This window comes from Panthera tigris, chromosome F3, assembly GCF_018350195.1.
Source record: "Panthera tigris isolate Pti1 chromosome F3, P.tigris_Pti1_mat1.1, whole genome shotgun sequence".
NCBI lineage: Eukaryota > Metazoa > Chordata > Mammalia > Carnivora > Felidae > Panthera > Panthera tigris.
In genome coordinates this window covers 18,526,917-18,546,803 of record NC_056678.1, presented here as the reverse complement: position 1 = coordinate 18,546,803, position 19,887 = coordinate 18,526,917, and the positions used below count along the sequence as shown (strand labels likewise).

The 19,887-nt window shown below is 44.7% G+C and overlaps 1 pseudogene; it reads left to right on the top strand.

The window, feature by feature from the left end:
* Nucleotides 1–19,427, top strand: part of LOC102956852 — a 36,412-nt pseudogene extending 16,985 nt beyond the window's left edge.
* The last annotated feature ends 460 nt before the right edge of the window (nt 19,428–19,887 follow it).

Genomic DNA, 19,887 nt, shown 5'->3' with positions numbered 1-19,887 from the left:
ACCCCAGCTAATATGCCAGATCCCATCGAAGCAGCACCACAAGCCTGGCAGGGTGCAAGTAGCCCAGACGGGGCCACACCACTCCACAGTGAGTCCTGCCCCTGGGAGAGGGGAAGATAAGGTACACACCAGTCTGACTGTGGCCCCAGAGGTGGGCTGGGGACAGACAGCAGGTCTGACTGTGGTCCCACCCACCAACACAAGTTATTCCAGACAGCACAGAGGAAGAGCCCTGTAGTTCCGCGCCACTCCAGGGACTATCCAAAATGACGAAACTTGAGGAATTCTCCTCAAAAGAAACTCCGGGAAGTAGCGACAGCTAACAAATTGATCAAAAACGATTTAAGCAATATAACGGAACAAGTGTTATGCCCAGAATTCGTGATCCCCAAAGACCACCAGGGAGCCAAGTCCGATGCAAAAGCAAAAGAACCTTTATTCGAGCTAGCTCGAGCTCAATCCCCTACCTGCACCGACGCAGCGGTGAGATACCAGGGAGAGAGAGCGAGTTTCAAAAGCACAAAGGTTTTATAGGGGTCTAGGGGCAGTTGGTGAGGTAATGGCTGTGGCCTCAGCCGATTGGCTGGGGAAGGGTCATGGCCTCGGCCGATTGGCTGGGGAAGGGTCGGAGTCCTGTTACGCAGGTCGCTGGGCGTGTTTTGATCAGGAAGTTTGAACGGGTGAGCGGGAGGTTACTCAAGGGGAGGAGGCGCGGTCTGAGGTTTCTGTGATTTTCCCGGAAAAGGGGTCATGTCGGGGACATAGTCACTCAAGGTGGAGAACACAGAACAAGATGGAGTCGGCCGGCGTAGGCCCGCCCTTTCATTCCCCCCTTGTCATGTAACTTACGGACCCAATCATGGGACCGGCTGCATTTATGGTGACAAGGGGAACAGAGTTTGGAGGTTTACACTAAGTTCTGGGAAGCATGTGTCCCTGGGGTGGCTCTGGGAGGTCTAATTAAGTATTGTCCCTGAGCTGGTATCTATGATCTGCCAGGTGATGTTTTGGGGGGTGTGGGGACTCCCGGTAGCATGAGCAATGACAAGCAGAGTTAACAGAGTTACCAATATTAGGTGGGTCGAATGCGCTGTAGCTTGAGCTTGAGCTTGAGCGGGTTGTGTTGGTCCCGACTGATGGCCCATCGCGTGACGAAGTCCTTCCGGATCGAGGAGGGGTCCGCTGGCCGAACGTGGGTGTGATGGACCCAGGTCGCGATGCCGTCTACTTTGAGAGCGGTGGGGGTTGTCAGCACTACAATGTAGGGTCCCTTCCAGCGCGGCTCGAGAGTCTCTCGGTGGTGCCTCTTGACATAGACCCAGTCTCCCGGCTTGTACTGATGAGGTGTCGGGGTCGGGCCAGCCTCGTAGATGGCACGGAGGCGCGGCCAAATGTCCTCGTGCGCCCTCTGGAGCCCTCTCAAGGAAAGAAAAAGTTCTTCATCTTTAAACTCTGCAAGAAGTTCAGCTCAAAGGCTGGGAATAACAGGGGGTGGCCTGCCAAACATGATCTCGTAGGGAGTAAAACCCAGAGTGTAAGGAGTGTTTCTAACCCGGTAAAGGGCGTACGGTAGGAGAGTCACCCAGTCCCCGCCAGTCTCCATGGTTAATTTGGTAAGGGTCTCTTTTAGGGTTCTATTCATTCTTTCTACCTGTCCTGAGCTCTGGGGCCTATAAGCACAATGTAATTTCCAGTTTGCCCCCACCGCCTTGGCTACTGCCTGTGTTACCTGAGAGATAAAAGCTGGTCCATTGTCTGATCCTACCATGGCAGGAAAACCATACCTGGGTAAGATGTCTTCTAGTAGCTTCTTAGCCACCGTCTGAGCCGTTTCATGCTTGGTTGGGTATGCCTCCACCCAGCCAGAGAAGGTGTCTGTAAATACTAAAAGATATTTATAACCATACTTTCCTGGTTTGACTTCAGTGAAGTCGACTTCCCATTGGGCTCCCGGTCTGGTGCCTCTGAGCCTGGTTCCTTTTTTATTTGATGTGGCTTTCGCGTTGGTGAGTTGGCAGGTCTTGCAGGCAGATACAACTTGCTCTATTTTGGTGTCCTGTTGGTGAATCTTGATTCCGGCATGTCGGATTAAGTCTTTTAATTTTCGGGCCCCCATGTGAGTAGACCGATGCATGTGCTCTAATATTGAGACTCCAAGCCGGTCTGGCAGCACGAGCTCCTTGTTAGGTGTATACCACCATCCCTTTATCTCCTGGGCCATGGGGAGTTTCTTGATCCGCTATAACTCCTCCTGGGAGTATTTGGGCTGGTCTGGTAAAACTGGGTCTCCCGGGTCCGGTAGTTGTATGATCATGGTGGGGACTGGAGTAAGGGCTACTGCCTTGGCTGCCTGGTCAGCCTTTCGATTACCTCTAGCTACTGGGTTATCAGCTTTTTGGTGCCCTTGGCAGTGGATAATGGCTAGCTTGGCAGGAAGCCATAAGGCCGTAAGCAGGTTAAGTATCTCCTGCTTATTTTTTATAGTCCGTCCTTCTGCCGTCAGTAACCCCCTCTCCTGATAAATTGCCCCATGAATATGAGCTGTGGCAAATGCATAACGGCTGTCTGTGTAGATGTTAAGCCGTTTTCCAGCTCCCAGCATCAGCACCTTGGTGAGGGCTATGAGCTCCGCTCGCCGGGCTGACGTTCCGGAGGGTAGAGCCTCCGCCCATACGGTGTCCGTTTCGGTGACCACCGCTGCACCTGCATACCTGTGTCCATCTCGCACAAAGCTGCTGCCATCAGTGAACCAAGTAGCCTCGGCATCGGGGAGGGGCTGGTCGGTCAGGTCCATCCGGAATCCATGTACTTGTTCCAGGATTCCCGCACAGTCATGTAGTGGAGCACCTAGGTCAGGGTCGGGCAGCAGGGTTGCAGGATTGAGGGCTGCACTGGGGTGGAACCGCACTCGTGGAGGGTTGAGTAGGAGGCTCTGGTAATGAGTCATACGTGTATTGCTCATCCGTCTATCCGGAGGCTGTTTCAGGACCCCTTCAATGGCGTGTGGGGTCGTGATCCAGATCTCCTGTCCTAGGGTCAGCTTGTCTGCATCCTTGACTAGGAGTGCTGTCGCCGCAATAATTCTTAGGCATGGCGGCCAGCCGGCAGCCACTGGGTCTAGTTTCTTAGACAGGTAAGCCACTGGGCGGTTCCAGGGGCCTAAGGCTTGAGTTAGAACCCCTTTTGCTATTCCCTTATGTTCGTCTACAAAGAGGTGGAAGGGTTTCATAATGTCTGGTAGGCCCAGGGCTGGGGCACTTAGGAGGGCCTTTTTTAACCGATTAAAGGCAATTTCTTCTTTTTCAGTCCATTTAAATGTTTTCCCCTCTTTGGTAGCTTCATATAGGGGCCTGGCGATCTCAGCAAAACCTGGAACCCAGAGGCGGCAGTAGCCAGCTGATCCTAGGAATTCCCTCACTTCTCTTCGGGAGGTGGGAGTAGGGATCTTTAGGACAGTTTCTTTTCTGGCATCTGATAACCGCCGCTGTCCGCCCTCCAGGATATATCTCAGGTAACTTACCCTCTCCCTGCATATCTGAGCCTTCTTCGCGGATGCCCGGTACCCTAAAGCCCCCAGGGTAGCCAGCAGGTCCTGGGTCCCTCGCTCACAGTCTTTGGCCGTGTCGGCAGCAATCAGGATGTCATCTACGTACTGTAGGAGGGTGAGGCCAGGGTGCTCCCTTCTGTACTCACCCAGGTCCTCGTGTAGTGCCTCGTCGAAGATAGTGGGTGAATTTTTGAATCCCTGAGGTAGCCGTGTCCAGGTGAGTTGCCCACTGTAGCCCTCCTCCGGATCATGCCACTCGAAGGCGAACAGGGGTTGGCTCTGGGGTGCCAGCGGCAGACTGAAGAAGGCGTCCTTTAAATCTAGTACAGTATACCAGACCCTGGAGGGCGCCAAGGAGCTCAAGAGAGTATATGGGTTGGGAACAGTTGGGTGTATGTCCGCGACCCTCTTATTTACTTCCCGGAGGTCTTGTACCAGTCGGTAGTCATTTGTGTGAGGCTTTTTGACCGGCAGTAAGGGGGTGTTCCAGGCAGACTGGCAAGGAACTAGTACCCCTAGGCTTCGTAGTCTCCAGATGTGTGGCTGGATCCCCTTCCGGGCCTCCTGTGACATGGGGTATTGTTTGATCCTTACCGGACTCTCTCCTGGCTTGAGCTCTACCAGGACTGGGGTCCTATGAGCGGCTAGTCCCATCCCCCCCCCCAGTCTCTGCCCAAACCGAGGGGAATTCTTGTAGCCATCTGTCTATATTATCCTCTCTCGGGAGCGCCTCCTGGTGGAGGAGGTATTCATCCTCCAGTTTCATGGTCAGTACCTGGATGGGGTGGCCCTTGCCATCGGTGACCTGAGGCCCCCCTTGTCTGAAAGTTATCTGAGCTCCAATCTTGGTCAGTAAGTCCTGTCCTAACAGCGGGTAGGGGCATTCTGGTATTACCATAAAGGAGTGGGATACCCGGCCCGTTCCCAAATCTACTGTTCTTCGGGTAGTCCATGAATACTGGCTCATACCAGTTGCCCCTTGTACCCAGGACTTCTTGCTGGCTAGTTTTCCTTGTGGGGTGCGGAGGACCGAATGTTGTGCTCCGGTGTCGACAAGGAAGTCAACAGGGGTCCCCTCCACTTTAAGAGTTACCCTGGGTTCGGGGAGAGGGTCCGAACCCCGACTCCCCTAATCACTTAGTTCATCTAGCTCTAAGACTTTTACTCCATCAGTCGTGCTTCCTTTCCCGCTGGCCCTTTTCAGACAATCTCGGGCCCAATGCCCTATCTCCTTGCAGTATGCGCACTGATCCTTCTGCAGCCTCTGCTTCCCCCCCTTGGTGGTTCTTTTACCTTTTCTTGCGTCGTCTGCCAGCTGCCGGAGACGGTGGTCTCGTTCCTCAGGGGAGTCAGCAGTGGTAGCTAGTAGTATTCTGGCCAGGTCTCGAGTCTGCTTACTGCTGGCAGCCGCCGTGGCGCGAGCCTGCTTGTCCTCAGGAAGCTCCCGGTTATTATATACCTTTTCGGCTACCACCAGTAAGTCCTGCAGACTTTTTTCTCCTAGTCTATCTATTTTCTGTAATTTTCTCCTAATGTCTATGGCCGATTGGTTTACAAAGGCCATGATAACAGCTGCCTTGCTTTCCGGAGCCTCTGGATCCATGGGGGTATAGGTACGGAATGCCTCCATGATCCGTTCTAAAAAGGCAGCCGGAGATTCATCTTTTCCCTGTTGTACATTTCCTACCTTGGCCAAATTGGTTGGCTTTCTAGCAGCCATTCGGAGACCCCCCATTAGAGTCTGGCGGTAGACCCGGAGCCTCTCCTTACCTTCTGCCGTGTTGAAATCCCACTGGGGCCGAGTTAAGGGGAAGGAGGCATCTATCTGAGCCTGGTTGGTGGTGGGACTCCCGTCTGCACCCGGAACTAGTTTTCGGGCCTCGTTGACGATTCTTTCTCTTTCTTCAGTCGTGAACAGGACCTGCAAAAGCTGCTGGCAATCGTCCCACGTGGGCTGATGGGTAAAAAGAACAGAGTCTAATAAATCAATAAGCCCTGCCGGTTTCTCGGAAAACTTAGGATTCTGAGCTTTCCAATTGTAGAGGTCACTAGTGGCGAAAGGCCAATAGTGATGGGGCTGATTCCCCTCCGCGTCTGGGGGTCCGGTTGCTCGCAGGGGCAGAATAGTGGAGTCGGCGGCGGAGGCGGATTGCTCCCTCTGAGCCCTTTGTCTGGTGAAGGGCGGGCTTCCCACTGGAGCGTTTCCGCCTCCCGCTCTCGGAACAGCGTCTGCCTCCCCCGGAGGGGGAGGATGGTGTTCTTCCAGCATCCTAGAGGGGTTATACGAGGGAGGAAAAATTAATTCTTCTTCAGTACCCCCCTGTAAGACAGGGTAGAGGGGTGCTGAAGGCTGGATAAGACTTTTCTTCTTCTTTGTCCCCTGCAAAGCAAGAATGGGTTTTGGCTCCGGAGGGAGCGGGGCTAGGAAGGGCTTAAGCCAAGAGGGTGGGTCTTCTACAAGGTCCTGCCAAGTGATAATGTAAGGGAGCTGATCAAGATGGCCCGTCTTAGACTGAGAGATGATACTCCTGACTCGGTGGATGGTAGGGAGGTCGAAGGTCCCCTCTGGTGGCCATCCGACATTGAAAGTTGGCCACTCGCTAGAACAAAAAAACTGCCACCGACCCTTTCGGACTTCCACACTGAGGTTGTTAGCTCTTCCCCTCACATCCTTAAAGTGATCAATCATAATACTTAGAGGAGTAGTCTGAATCTGTCCCATAACGTCCGTCCAGTAAGTCCACAGAACAAAACAGAGAAACACAAAAACAGACAAACAGAGGGCCCCTAGAAAATCTTCCAACTCCATGGAAGCAAAACTGAAAGCTAGCTTGGACATTTGAGGGGATTCCACGTCCCTCCAAAACCGATGAGGGGATTCCACGTCCCTCCAAAACCGATGAGGGGATTCCACGTCCCTCCAAAGACGACGGCCTCACGCCGACCAGCGGGAGCGACCCGCCTCGTCTCAGACCTTTGAGGGGATTCCACGTCCCTCCAGAAGGGAGAATCGGAACGTCTTCCGAAACTCCCGGCCCGTGGTCCTCCAGTGCGTCCACTTAGACCGCGTCGGGCACTACCAGAACTCCAGAAGTGAGCTCACACAGAAAAGACAGAACAAACAGACAGACACTAACCGTGGCCAGTCAGGCTCTCCGGGTCGGGGGTCCCTCGGGGGTCTTGGGGATCCCGGGCCGAGCCCCCAAATGTTATGCCCAGAATTCGTGATCCCCAAAGACCACCAGGGAGCCAAGTCCGATGCAAAAGCAAAAGAACCTTTATTCGAGCTAGCTCGAGCTCAATCCCCTACCTGCACCGACGCAGCGGTGAGATACCAGGGAGAGAGAGCGAGTTTCAAAAGCACAAAGGTTTTATAGGGGTCTAGGGGCAGTTGGTGAGGTAATGGCTGTGGCCTCAGCCGATTGGCTGGGGAAGGGTCGTGGCCTCGGCCGATTGGCTGGGGAAGGGTCGGAGTCCTGTTACGCAGGTCGCTGGGCGTGTTTTGATCAGGAAGTTTGAACGGGTGAGCGGGAGGTTACTCAAGGGGAGGAGGCGCGGTCTGAGGTTTCTGTGATTTTCCCGGAAAAGGGGTCATGTCGGGGACATAGTCACTCAAGGTGGAGAACACAGAACAAGATGGAGTCGGCCGGCGTAGGCCCGCCCTTTCACAAGAATTTAGAATAATAGTCATAAAATTAATCACTGGGCTTGTAAAAAGTATAGAAGACAGCAGAGAATCTATTGCTACACGGATCAAGGGACTAAGAAATAGTCATGAGGAGCTAAAAAATGCTATAAATGAGGTACAAAATAAAATGGAGGCAACCATAGCTCGGATTGAAGAGGCAGAGGAGAGAATAGGTGAATTAGAAGATAAAATTATGGAAAAAGAGGAAGCTGAGAAAAAGAGAGATAAAAAAGTCCAGGAGTATGAGGGGAGAATTAGAGAACTAATCAAATGCAACAATAGCCGTATAATAGGAATTCCAGAAGAGGAAGAGAGAGAGAAAGGGGCTGAAGGTGTACTTGAACAAATCATAGCTGAGAACTTTCCTGATCTGGGGAAGGAAAAAGGCATTGAAATCCAAGAGGCACAGAGACCTCCCTTCAGACGTAACTGGAATCGATCTTCTGCACAAGATATCATAGTGAAACTGGCAAAATACAAGGATAAAGAGAAAATTCTGAAAGCAGCTAGGGATAAACACACTCTAACATATAAAGGGACTGATAAGACTAGTGATGGATCTATCTACTGAAACTTGGCAGGCCAGAAAGGAATGGCAGGAAATCTTCAATGTGATGAACAGAAAAAATATGCAGCTGAGAATCCTTTATACAGCAAGTCTGTCATTCAGAATAGGAGAGATAAAGTCTTCCCAAACAAACAAAAACTGAAGGAATTCATCACCACTAAACCATCCCTACAAGAGATCCTAAGGGGGATTCTGTGAGTGAAATGTTGCAAGGACCACAAAGTACCAGACACATCACTACAAGCATGAAACCTACAGACATCACAATGACTCTAAACCCATATCTTTCTATAATAACACTGAATGTAAATGGACTAAATGCGCCAACCAAAAGACATAGGGTATCAGAATGGATAAAAAAAACAAGAACCATCTATTTGCTGTCTATTAAGACACTCATTTTAGACCTGAGGACACCTTCAGATTGAAAGTGAGGGAATGGAGAATTATCTATCATGCTACTGGAAACCAAAAGAAAGCTGGAGTAGCCATACTTATATCAGACAAACTAGACTTTAAGTTAAAGGCTGTAAAAAGAGATGAAGAAGGGCATTATATAATAATTACAGGGTCTATCCATCAGGAAGAGCTAACAATTACAAATATCTATGCGCCGAATATGGGAGCCCCCAAATATATAAAACAATTACTCACAAACATAAGCAACCTTATTGATAAGAATGTGGTAATTGCAGGGGACTTTAATACCCCACTTACAACAATGGATAGGTCATCTAGACACAGGATCAATAAAGAAACAAGGGCCCTGAATGATACATTGGATCAGATGGACTTGACAGATATATTTAGAACTCTGCACCCCAAAGCAACAGAATATACTTTCTTCTCGAGTGCACATGGAACATTCTCCAAGATAGATCACATACTGGCTCACAAAACAGCCCTTCATAAGTACACAAGAATTGACATCATACCATGCACACTTTCAGACCACAATGCTATGAATCGTGAAATCAACCACAGGAAAAAGTCTGGAAAACCTCCAAAAGCATGGAGGTTAAAGAACACCCTATTAAAGAATGAATAGGTCAACCAGGCAATTAGAGAAGAAATTAAAAAATGTATGGAAACAAATGAAAATGAAAATACAACAATCCAAATGCTTTGGGATGCAGCGAAGGCAGTCCTGAGAGGAAAATACATTGCAATCCAGGCCTATCTCAAGAAACAAGAAAAATCCCAAATACAAAATCTAACAGCACACCTAAAGGAAATAGAAGCAGAACAGCAAAGGCAGCCTAAACCCAGCAGAAGAAGAGAAATAATAAAGATCAGAGCAGAAATAAACAAAATAGAATCTAAAAAAAACTGTAGAGCAGATCAGTGAAACCAAGAGTTGTTTTTTTGAAAAAATAAACAAAATTGACAAACCTCTAGCCAGGCTCCTCAAAAAGAAAAGGGAGATGACCCAAATAGATAAACTCATGAATGAAAATGGAATTATTACAACAAATCCCTCAGAAATACAAGCAATTATCAGGGAATACTATGAAAAATTATATGCCAACAAACTGGACAACCTGGAAGAAATGGACAAATTCCTAAAAACCCACACACTTCCAAAACTCAAACAGGAAGAAATAGAAAACTTGAACAGACCCATAACCAGTGAATAAATTGGATCAGTTACCAAAAATCTCCCAACAAATAAGAGTCCAGGACCAGATGGCTTCTCAGGGGAATTCTACCAGACATTTAACGTAGAGGTAATACCTATCCTCAAGCTGTTCCAAAAAATAGAAAGGGAAGGAAAACTTCCAGACTCATTCTATGAAGCCAGTGTTACTTTGATTCCTAAACCAGACAGAGACCCAGCAAAAAAAGAGAACTACAGGCCAATATCCCTGATGAATATGGATATAAAAGCTCTCAATAAGATACTAGCAAATCGAATTCAACAGCATATAAAAAGAATTATTCACCATGATCAAGTGGGATTCATTCCTGGGCTTGCAGGGCTGGTTCAACATTCGCAAATCAATCAATGTGATACATCACATTAATAAAAGAAAAGATAAGAATGATATGATCCTGTCAATCGATGCAGAAAAAACATTTGACAAAATTCAGCATCCTTTCTTAATAAAAACCCTTGAGAAAGTCAGGATAGAAGGAACATACTTAAACATCATAAAAGCCATTTATGAAAAGCCCACAGCTAATATCATCTTCAGTGGGGAAAAACTGAGAGCTTTCCCCCTGATATCGGGAACACGACAGGAATATCCACTCTCACCGCTGTTGTTTAACATAGTGTTGGAAGTGCTAGCATCAGCAATAAGAAAACAAAAGGAAATCAAAGGCATCAAAATTGGCAAAGATGAAGTCAACCTTTCACTTTTTGCAGATGACATGATATTATACATGGAAAACCCAACAGACTCCACCAAAGGCTGCTAGAACTGATACATGAATTCAGCAAAGTTGCAGGATACAAAATCAATGTACAGAAATCAGTTGCATTCTTATACACTAATAATGAAGCAACAGAAAGACAGATAAAGAAACTGATCCTGAAAACTATAGAAAACTTATGAAGGAAACTGAAGAAGATATAAAGAAATGGAAAAACATTCTGTGCTCATGGATTGGAAGAATAAATAGTTAAAATGTCAATACTACCCCAAGCTATCTACACATTCAATGCAATTCCAATCAAAATTGCACCAGCATTCTTCTCGAAGCTAGAACAAGCAATCCTAAAATTCACATGGAACCACAAAAGGCCCCAAATAGCCAAAGTAATTTTGAAGAAGACCAAAGCAGGAGGCATCACAATCCCAGACATTAGCCTCTATTACAAAGCTGTAATCATCAAGACAGCATGGTATTGGCACAAAAACAGACACATAGACCGATGGAATAGAATAGAAACCCCAGAACTAGACCCACAAAAATATGGCCAACTAATCTTTGACAAAGCAGGAAAGAATATCCAATGGAAAAAAGACAGTCTCTTTAACAAATGGTGCTGGGAGAACTGGCCAGCAACATGCAGAAGGATGAAACTAGACCACTTTCTTACACCATTCACAAAAATAAACTCAAAATGGATAAAGGACCTGAATGTGAGAACAGGAAACCATCAAAACCCTAGAGGAGAAAGCAGGCAACAAACTCTCTGACCTCAGCCGCAGCAATTCTTACTTGATACATCCCCAAAGGCAAGGGAATTAAAAGCAAAAATGAACTATTGGGACCTTGTGAAGATAAAAAGCTTCTTCACAGCAAAGGAAACAATCAACAAAACTAAAAGGCAACCAACAGAATGGGGAAAGATATTTGCAAATGACATATCGGACAAAGGGCTAGTATCAAAATCTATAAAGAGCTCACCAAACTCCACACCTGAAAAACAAATAACCCAGTGAAGACATGGGCAGAAAACATGAATAGACACTTCTCTAAAGAAGACATCCAGATGGCCAACAGGCACATGAAAAGATGTTCAACGTCGCTCCTCATCAGGGAAACACAAATCAAAACCACACTCAGATACCACCTCACACCAGTCAGAGTGGCTAAAATGAACAAAACAGGAGACTATAGATGCTGGCGAGGATGTGGAGAAACGGGAACCCTCTTGCACTGTTGGTGGGAATGCAAACTGGTGCAGCCGCTCTGGAAAACAGTGTGGAGGTTCCTCAAAAAATTAAAAATAGATCTACCCTGTGACCCAGCAACAGCACTGCTAGGAATTTACCCAAGGGATACAGGAGTGCAGATGCATAGGGGCACTTGTACCCCAATGTTTATAGCAGCAATTTCAACAGCAGTCAAATTATGGAAAGAGCCTAAATGTCCATCAACTGATGATGGTAAAGAAATTGTGGTTTATATACACAATGGAGTACTATGTGGCAATGAGAAAGAATGAAATGTGGCCTTCTGTAGCAACGTGGATGGAACTGGAGAGTGTTACGCTAAGTGAAATAAGTCATACAGAGAAAGACAGATACCGTATGTTTTCACTCTTATGTGGATCCTGAGAAACTTACCAGGAGAGCATGGGGGAGGGGAAGGAAAAAGAGGGAGGGAGCCAAAACATAAGAGACTCTTAAAAACTGAGAACAAACTGGGGGTTGATGGGGGGTGGGAGGGGGGAAGGTGGGTGATGGGCATTGAGGAGGGCACCTGTTGGGATGAGCACTGGGTGTTGTATGGAAACCAATTTGACAATAAAGAGTGCTGTACTTTGTTCTGACAGAGCTACATTACTAAAAGATCAACTGGATCTTTTTGAAGATTGTTTTTAAGCTTTGTAAAGCGGATCTTGAGTAGTCTTTACTCCATGGCTCGTTTAGCCCCACTATTAAGGCATGACCCCTCTGTGGCCTCCACCAAACAGCCCATGTTTTCAACAAAGACTCTCTGCTCTGGCTGCTCAGAACATGAATATCTTCCAGTCCAGTTTTGGAGGCATTTCTCCCTGTATGTGCACAGTTATGTATTCAAAAAATAGACCCAAGGGAATCCTCATGAAATTCTGAAACTTTGCCTGTACTCTCCCTCCCTTCCCATACTCTGTCCTCATAGTACCAGCCACCTCAGCCTTCCTGATCTCAAGTGTCTATCTCTGCAATTCAGCAATTCTGCAGCGCTCTGTTTGGGATCCCCCTCTTAGAACCAGGGTGAGGAAGGGGCTTCCAGGCACAACTCTGGGCAATCGTAGGTCCGCCTCACTTGTTTCTCTACTTTAGAAATCACAGTCCTGTGCTACCTGTTTTCCAATATCCAAAATGGTTTTTAGTTATTTATGGTGGGAAGGGAAGTCTTAACCCTGTGACTCCATCACGGTCAAAAGCTGACATTTGTTCCCAATATGCTTTTGTTTGTTTTTAAAAGCACAAAAATATTGATTACTTAGATCTGGGGACAGAATAGCTGAAGGATGGCTGAAACAGAATGAAAATACAATAAAGTGAATAAATAGAATGAAAATGTTATACGTGCCAATGAGTATTGTATTCTTTATTAGTGGGCTTTTGGGTCATTTGATTTAATGAATTGGGGAGGAAGGAATTAGGAAAGACAGGATCGCTGGAAAGCCATTTCACAATCAGAAGGATTACTTTATTAAAAATTTTCACATTCTTTGACGATTCCTTATGTTGCTCCCTGTATCAGGCAGAATAGGCTAGGTCATTCTATAGTTCCAAGTGACCTCTCAGTAGCAGTTACTTAAGATAACAAAGTTTCATTTCTCACGCGTGCTACCCATCCATTCTGGATAGGCTATCGATGACAGTCTGGTCCATGTCATAGTTATTCTATAACCTGGCAGAAGGAGTGATTGCCATCTGGGACATAAGCAGCTTTTATGGAAGAGGGAAGAGATATATGCTAAACTGTAAGATGGCCCCTACAACTTCCACCTTGAAATGGCACAATCGCGTGGCCATGCACTACTTTGACAGGCCTGGGATATAAAATCCTTCCACAGTGAGGGCACCATAGGGAACAATTAAGACATTTTATGAATATTAATATAACCCACCATATTCCTCTACATAGCATCTTTGTCTTGGATTAGCTCCTAGAAAATAGCTAGACAGCATCAGGAAATGTAGCTAAGCATTTAAATGTGGCATCCATCCTGGAAATGCACAAAGTCTAGGCTAAAAGGACTACTATGAGCTATTAAAAGAGTAAAGGGAATCTATATCTGCTGATACGTGAAGATCTCCAAACTATTTTAAGTGAACAAAAATAAGTTACAAACTAGTGTTTATGATATACTTTCATTTGTGTAAAGAGGAGAATATATTTATATATCTGCATGTATATGCATGGCAACATTCTAAAAGAATGCATAGGAAACAGATGCTTCCAAAGTAATACTCAGGAAAATGTGTCTCTGGAACAGAACATAGGAGTCCAGACTGGGAGAGATATTCCTGTCACATCCCCTTTGGTACCACTTAAATTTTTTCAGTATATTTATTATTTCCTTAATGATTCCTTAAAACTTCCCTCCTTCATGTACACTGAAGATTTTATCAGTCAACCACCTTCCCCAGAATGTTTTAGAACATCATAAAGGGTAAATGGAGAGTGACCAGAACAGAGATCAGAGATCAAAACTTAATGCTCAGTCCTTCACAACTGCCAGAGATCAGACTAATGAAAAAAAGGAAAAAAGGAAATGAAACTTCCAAGTTTCAGGACCTAAGGAGGTAGGTCCTGACATCGATGCTGTGGGTTTTCAGCCCACATCATGAGAGACATTTAGTTCATGATCCTAGAAATCAAACAGTTTAATGCTTATTTGTGCAACTCCCTTCTTGCCATCTTTTTGTCTTTCAAAAAAAAAAAAATGCCACTGATGAGTTACTCCAGCTCCTACTCTGAAAAAGCTTTCTGCCGCTCTGGCCTCCCAAGCATGGAGATAACATTTCAGAATGCCTGTGCCTAAATCTTACGATGAACAGACACTACTTTTACAAGACTTTCTCAGTTGACAGTACTGGCATAGTTCCCCTTTACTCAAGAACAAGGTCAACTCCACGCTGGAATAATGAACATATTGACTAAGAAGCTTTTTTTCTTATTGTGAGAGTCCGGAAGTTAAGTTTCAAAAATTTTTTCCCCAATACTAACTAAGCATTTCTTGAAATCCTCTCTCTATTCATGTGGGAGAGAGAATGTCCACCCAAGATGCCTATGTCCTAAGTCCTTGGATGTGTGAAAATGTCACATTACATGACAAATTATGGAAACAAATTATGTTAAATTATTTTAAGGCTGCAAGTGGAAGTAAGGTTGCTGATCAGCTGCCCTTAAAATAGGGAGACTACACTGGATTATCCAGGTGGGCCCAAGGTAATGAAGGAGTTCTCAAAAGCAGAAGTGAAGGCAGAAGGGGAGGTAGCTTCAGAGTGATGTGATGTGATGTGAGAAAGACGTGGCTGGCCACTTCCGGCTTTGAACACGGAAGAGGACTACAAACCAAGGAATGTGGGCAGCCTCTAGAAGCTAGAAAAGATAAGGACATGAATTCTCCCTAGAGCTTCCAGAAGGAACGCACCTGCTAACACCTTGATTTTAGACTAGCATAGCTCTGTGAGACCTATATCAGACTTCTGAACAACAGAACGGGAAGGTAACAAATGTGTGTTGTTTGAAGCCACTAAACTTGCAGTCATTTGTTACAGCAGCAACAGTAAGCGAACACAATATGTTTATTCCTCGACACTTAATGATATAGAGCACTGGGGTCTCATATTCAGGACATAAGCCAGTTTCTCTGACAAGCCTGGAAGAGAAACCTGGCCGACTCCACAGACACATGATCAAGTTGAATCACTTTTCTTCAAAGCAACTAAACGTTGAAAGTCCTCTTGGTAATCAAGCCACACAATTAACTTTGGAGGATCCAAAAATGGATCATGCTTCAGTTGGACGTGAAATGAGTTGCGTGTAAGAAAAACAACTTAGTCCTGCCGTGCACGAGCCTTCTACAGGACTTCTCTACCTTCTATCTGGTGAGACCACACTGCTGTCCCAACACTTTCGCCACTCCACGTGAAACATAACTAGAGATATATATATTTTTTTTACCTGAAATGTTGACCAGATGCAGTATCTATTTCATCGAAGGTGGAATGGGGCAGAGGTGGAGACTATTAAGAATAGTAGAGGGGTGCCTAGCTGGCTCAGTTGGTTAAGTGTCCAACTTTGGCTCAGGTCATGATCTCATAGTTTGTGAGTTCATGGTTCTGCTGTCAGCACAGAGTCCGCTTCAGATCCTCTGTTCCTTTCTCTCTGTCCCTCCCCCACTTGTGCCTTCTCACTCTCTCTCTCAAAAAATAAGCATTTTTTAAAAAAGAATACACACATTATTTAGCATCACTCAACAACAAAAACAATTTTCCAAGAAAAAAAATTGATCAATAATTGATCACAGCATTTGTATTAACCATTTCAGGGAACAAGTAAGTGTATAAGAATGGCTGATAATACAATGAAATCCAACTCTATCCTTACAGCTATACGATAGTTGCCTGTATCACATCAAATACCACTTTCACTAATATCATTTAAATGTAAAGAAATATGGACAAGAACCTTGTCTGGGGCATCATTGCTTCATCCTAATGCTCTCAAACCATTCGTCTGAAAGAATGGTGCAGACAGCTAGCATGTCTTGAATTAGATGTTGGAAGGAAAGTGGATAATAAAACTCACTTTTTTTGTAGTTGCTTCATAGGTCATCCCTACATTTAACAGTAAGTGTTAGTCCTGCTTATTTTTTAAAATAGCTACATCCAGGCTTAAAAGAGAACTTACGCCAGAATTTATTCGTTATGCTAGTCTACGTTCATCACTTTTTCACTCATTTATTCCACAAAAGATGGTCTTTTATTAGCAACTGTGAAGCTGAACCGCAGTGCATTAATTTTATAAATGAGATGGTGGCGTCATTATCACAAAAGGTTCAGAGGGATGCTGAAGAGTATGGCATTACCATGGTGACCTGCTGTGATGGTGAGCTCCCCAGGGGCAATGGGCCACAGAAAAACCATTAGGAAGCTCTCCTTCAGAGACATGTTGTTGTTTTTTACTTAACCACTTAAAGAATGATCAGAGCCACAAAGTCAAGGAAGCAATCACTCTTCTGTATTACAAAGAATGAAATGGGAGTCTCTAGGCTCTTTTACAACCATTTGTACATAACCTTGAGAACGGCTTCCCCATCTCTGGTTAGAAAATTACATTAGCAAGAGAGAAAAGGTTTCATAAATGCCAAGGGATACAATGGTTCATTATTAGTTTGTTTGCTCCCATTTTAAGTTCCTGTAGTTTTGTGTTTTATCCATTTGGAAAGAGAGGAGGAAATGACTGGGGTGGGGGTGGGGGGGAAGAGTGGCCTGAGGGACAGAGATGGGGATGGAAGGGATGGGACATCTTTACACAGAAGAATTTTGCAGCGATAATAGATTTTCTTACAAAGCTCTGTCCCTCCTTGTTTGTTTGCAATTGCCATTCAAACTAATAGAAACAGGTAAGGGGATCACTAAAAATATAGGAAGGTATTTATTAGAAGCCACATTAAAACTACCCTTCAAGAGATAATAAAACTGTGAGAAAAGACTTTTCCATCAACTCTGGGATTTGCTTTGCTGCTACTACTTCTGTGCTTTTAGCTTTTGGAATCAGTCTTATGAGTGGGTATGTATTTATTTCCTTTATATTTTATAACGTGTGTATGCACATTGAGGCATCATTTTATGATTAACATTTGGAAATGAGTAAGGCTGACAATAGCCAGTTAATGCTAACCCAACAGCCTTCCAGGTACTATAAAAGAAAAGCAATTTGTTTAGACTATTAGCAAAGTAAAGCACGTATTCGTCAATATTTTAAGTGAGCTGCTTCAGGATGATTTCTCAAGGACATTAGCCAATTAATATTGCTGATGTCAACAGTAACCATGGCTTAAATTTATGCTATTGCGTACATAGGTTAGGGGAAATTGGTATTGAGTCATTATCAAAAGTTAACCCCAGCAAGAACTGGTTATATTTGATTTACTGCATGGCTACAGAATGTACCTCTAATCTAAGCCAGAAATTTTCCAAATTCATGTTGCTGGTCAAAAGAAATCTGAGATAAATAGACATAAATTGCAATTACTAATGGAAGATGGTATAAAGCTCATAAATCAGGTACAAAGTCAACTGGTTATGTCTATAAGAACACATATTTAGAGGTATGAATTTTCTTTAAAAATCAACTTACGGTGAAAAAAGTTTTGGAAATAAAGTATATAAGGGAATTGAATTTTTTTCTTTTTGTCTCCTTTCAGATCTAAAGACACTTTTTTCTTTTGTTTAGGAATGTAAAACTAAACTATGTTTAATTTGGTTTGTTCCTGATACCACTTTTTTTCTTATTTTTGAAACAGTAATACTTGGAAATGAAAAAACACATAGGGAATTTTTCTAATGGGGAGGGTTGGGGGAAAAATCTGGAAAACTATCTTATTTTCATTAAGGTAACAAAACCTCACAACTTTCTGCATACATAGACATACTTCTAAATGTGAAATTTTTCCAAGGTGTCACTTTTCCTTTGACTTGAGTACATTTATCCATGTGCATCTAAACACATACTCATTTATCTTAGGATTCTTTTTTCTAATTAAATTGCAAAGGAGAAAACATTTCAAACCTAGAGCACGGTGTTCTCATTTATTATGGAAAGAACATGGTGCTCTCTCCAAATACATCCATACATACACACAGAGAGACACATCACGGACTCAGACCAAGGGAAAGGTTGCAAGCATTTATTCAGTTACCATGAGCTAGGACAGGGAGAGTAAAGTTCTCACAGACTCAAAAGGTTATCATCCACAACATAAATTAAAGCATGGGTTGGCTGACTGTCCAGAAAGGAAGGACTGTGACAAGGCTAACGTTGGGCAACTTTCCTCTTTATAGTGGGTCTTCTCAGCCTCAGAACTCCTTCTTGTGAATTGGAGAGAGGCGCAGTATGAAAGAGAGCTGATGGAGACAGCTGTCCACCATGGTCTCCCCTCCCGAGCTGGGAGCCAGATCTGGGCTAGAAGTCAAATTTGAGGGCTCACAAATACTCCACAGAACTAGAGATCAGAACATTCAAAGCAATCCCGTCCTTTTTCTACACTAGATGTGTTTAAATGCACCTCTCCTAGTCCCAGGGGAAACTCAAAACCACTAGTCTAAAATGCGTGTGTCTTGCAGAGTTTTGTAGTCTTCAGAATAAATATGAGGCAGAATCCTGAATATGCAAAGATTAAGTTATTGTCTATTCTGGGATCGTGGCATAACTCGCCATATACTCTGAAATTCTCATCCATTACATTGAACCATTGTTTATTATTAGCTTACTATTCTTTAAACACAAGGATTAATAAGACAAAATTGAAGTCAATTTAGTACATAATTATTTCCCCAAATATGCAGTCCCAAAGTGATTGCCATGGACTAGAAGTCACAGGAATTTCATGGTCCACCCTAGCAAGAAGCCAGTTTCTCTTTCAGCCAAGCAGTCATTTGTTCATTCGTGCAGTCATATCACCTGTGAGTCACCCAATATGCCAAAGAAGATTTTCTAGCTTGGCTGCCAGCTACAGAAAGGTACTTTAAGTTAGCATAAGACTCTTTAGAAGCAGAACAACACGGAGGAGACACAAGTGGCCTGAGAGTACAGCCACCATCACCATAAGCCTACCCAACAAGCCCAAGAGTGAGAGGACCCTGGAGGAGCTACAGAAGTGGAAGGAAGAGGAGTTGAATAGGAGTCCACTCTCCGTGCTCATGCAGTGGGCTGGGAACAACACCTAAGGGCTCATCACCTGTCACAAAAACAAGGAGCTCCTGGGCTATGTGAAGGCCATTGACAGGCACTGCAACACAGTGTTGAGGAATGTGAAGGAGATGTAGACCAGGATCCCCAAGAGCAGCAAAGGTAAGAAGTTCAAGGCAGTCAACAAGGACCACTACATCTCCAAGACGTTCCTGGGAAGAGACTCAGTCATCACGGTCCCGCAGAACCCACTCACTGATGGCAAGTATAGAGGCCTCCACCCCACTGTCAGAAGTTACTCCCCATCCTGAAGAGTCCTGCCCTTAGTGACAGGTATAATAGTCTTGTGTTTTTTCTTTATAAATACATACATACATACATACAAACATACATACATACATAAAATTTGAAGGAAGAAAAGATGGAAAGAGAGGGAAAAGGGAGGAAAGAAGGGATGGAGAGAGAAAGAGAAGGAAAAAGAATACACCAGCTTACAAAACCAAAATGTGGAAAGGACAGCCTTAGAGGTGCCTGGTACCCTGGCACCAGGGACTTCAGTGATGCTTCCTGGTATTTTTTCTTATGATTCTCCTCTCTGCTTCTCTCTGTGTGGTGGTTTCTTTCTGATCAACATTTCCAATAGGCATGAAGGCGGGCCGCTTGTAGCTTCAGACTTATATCCTTACAATCTCAGAAACCAAAATTTCAAGCTCTGGTTAGAAAAATCCCAGCAAAAATCTTATTGTCCTGGCTGGTAACAGGTGCTCTCCC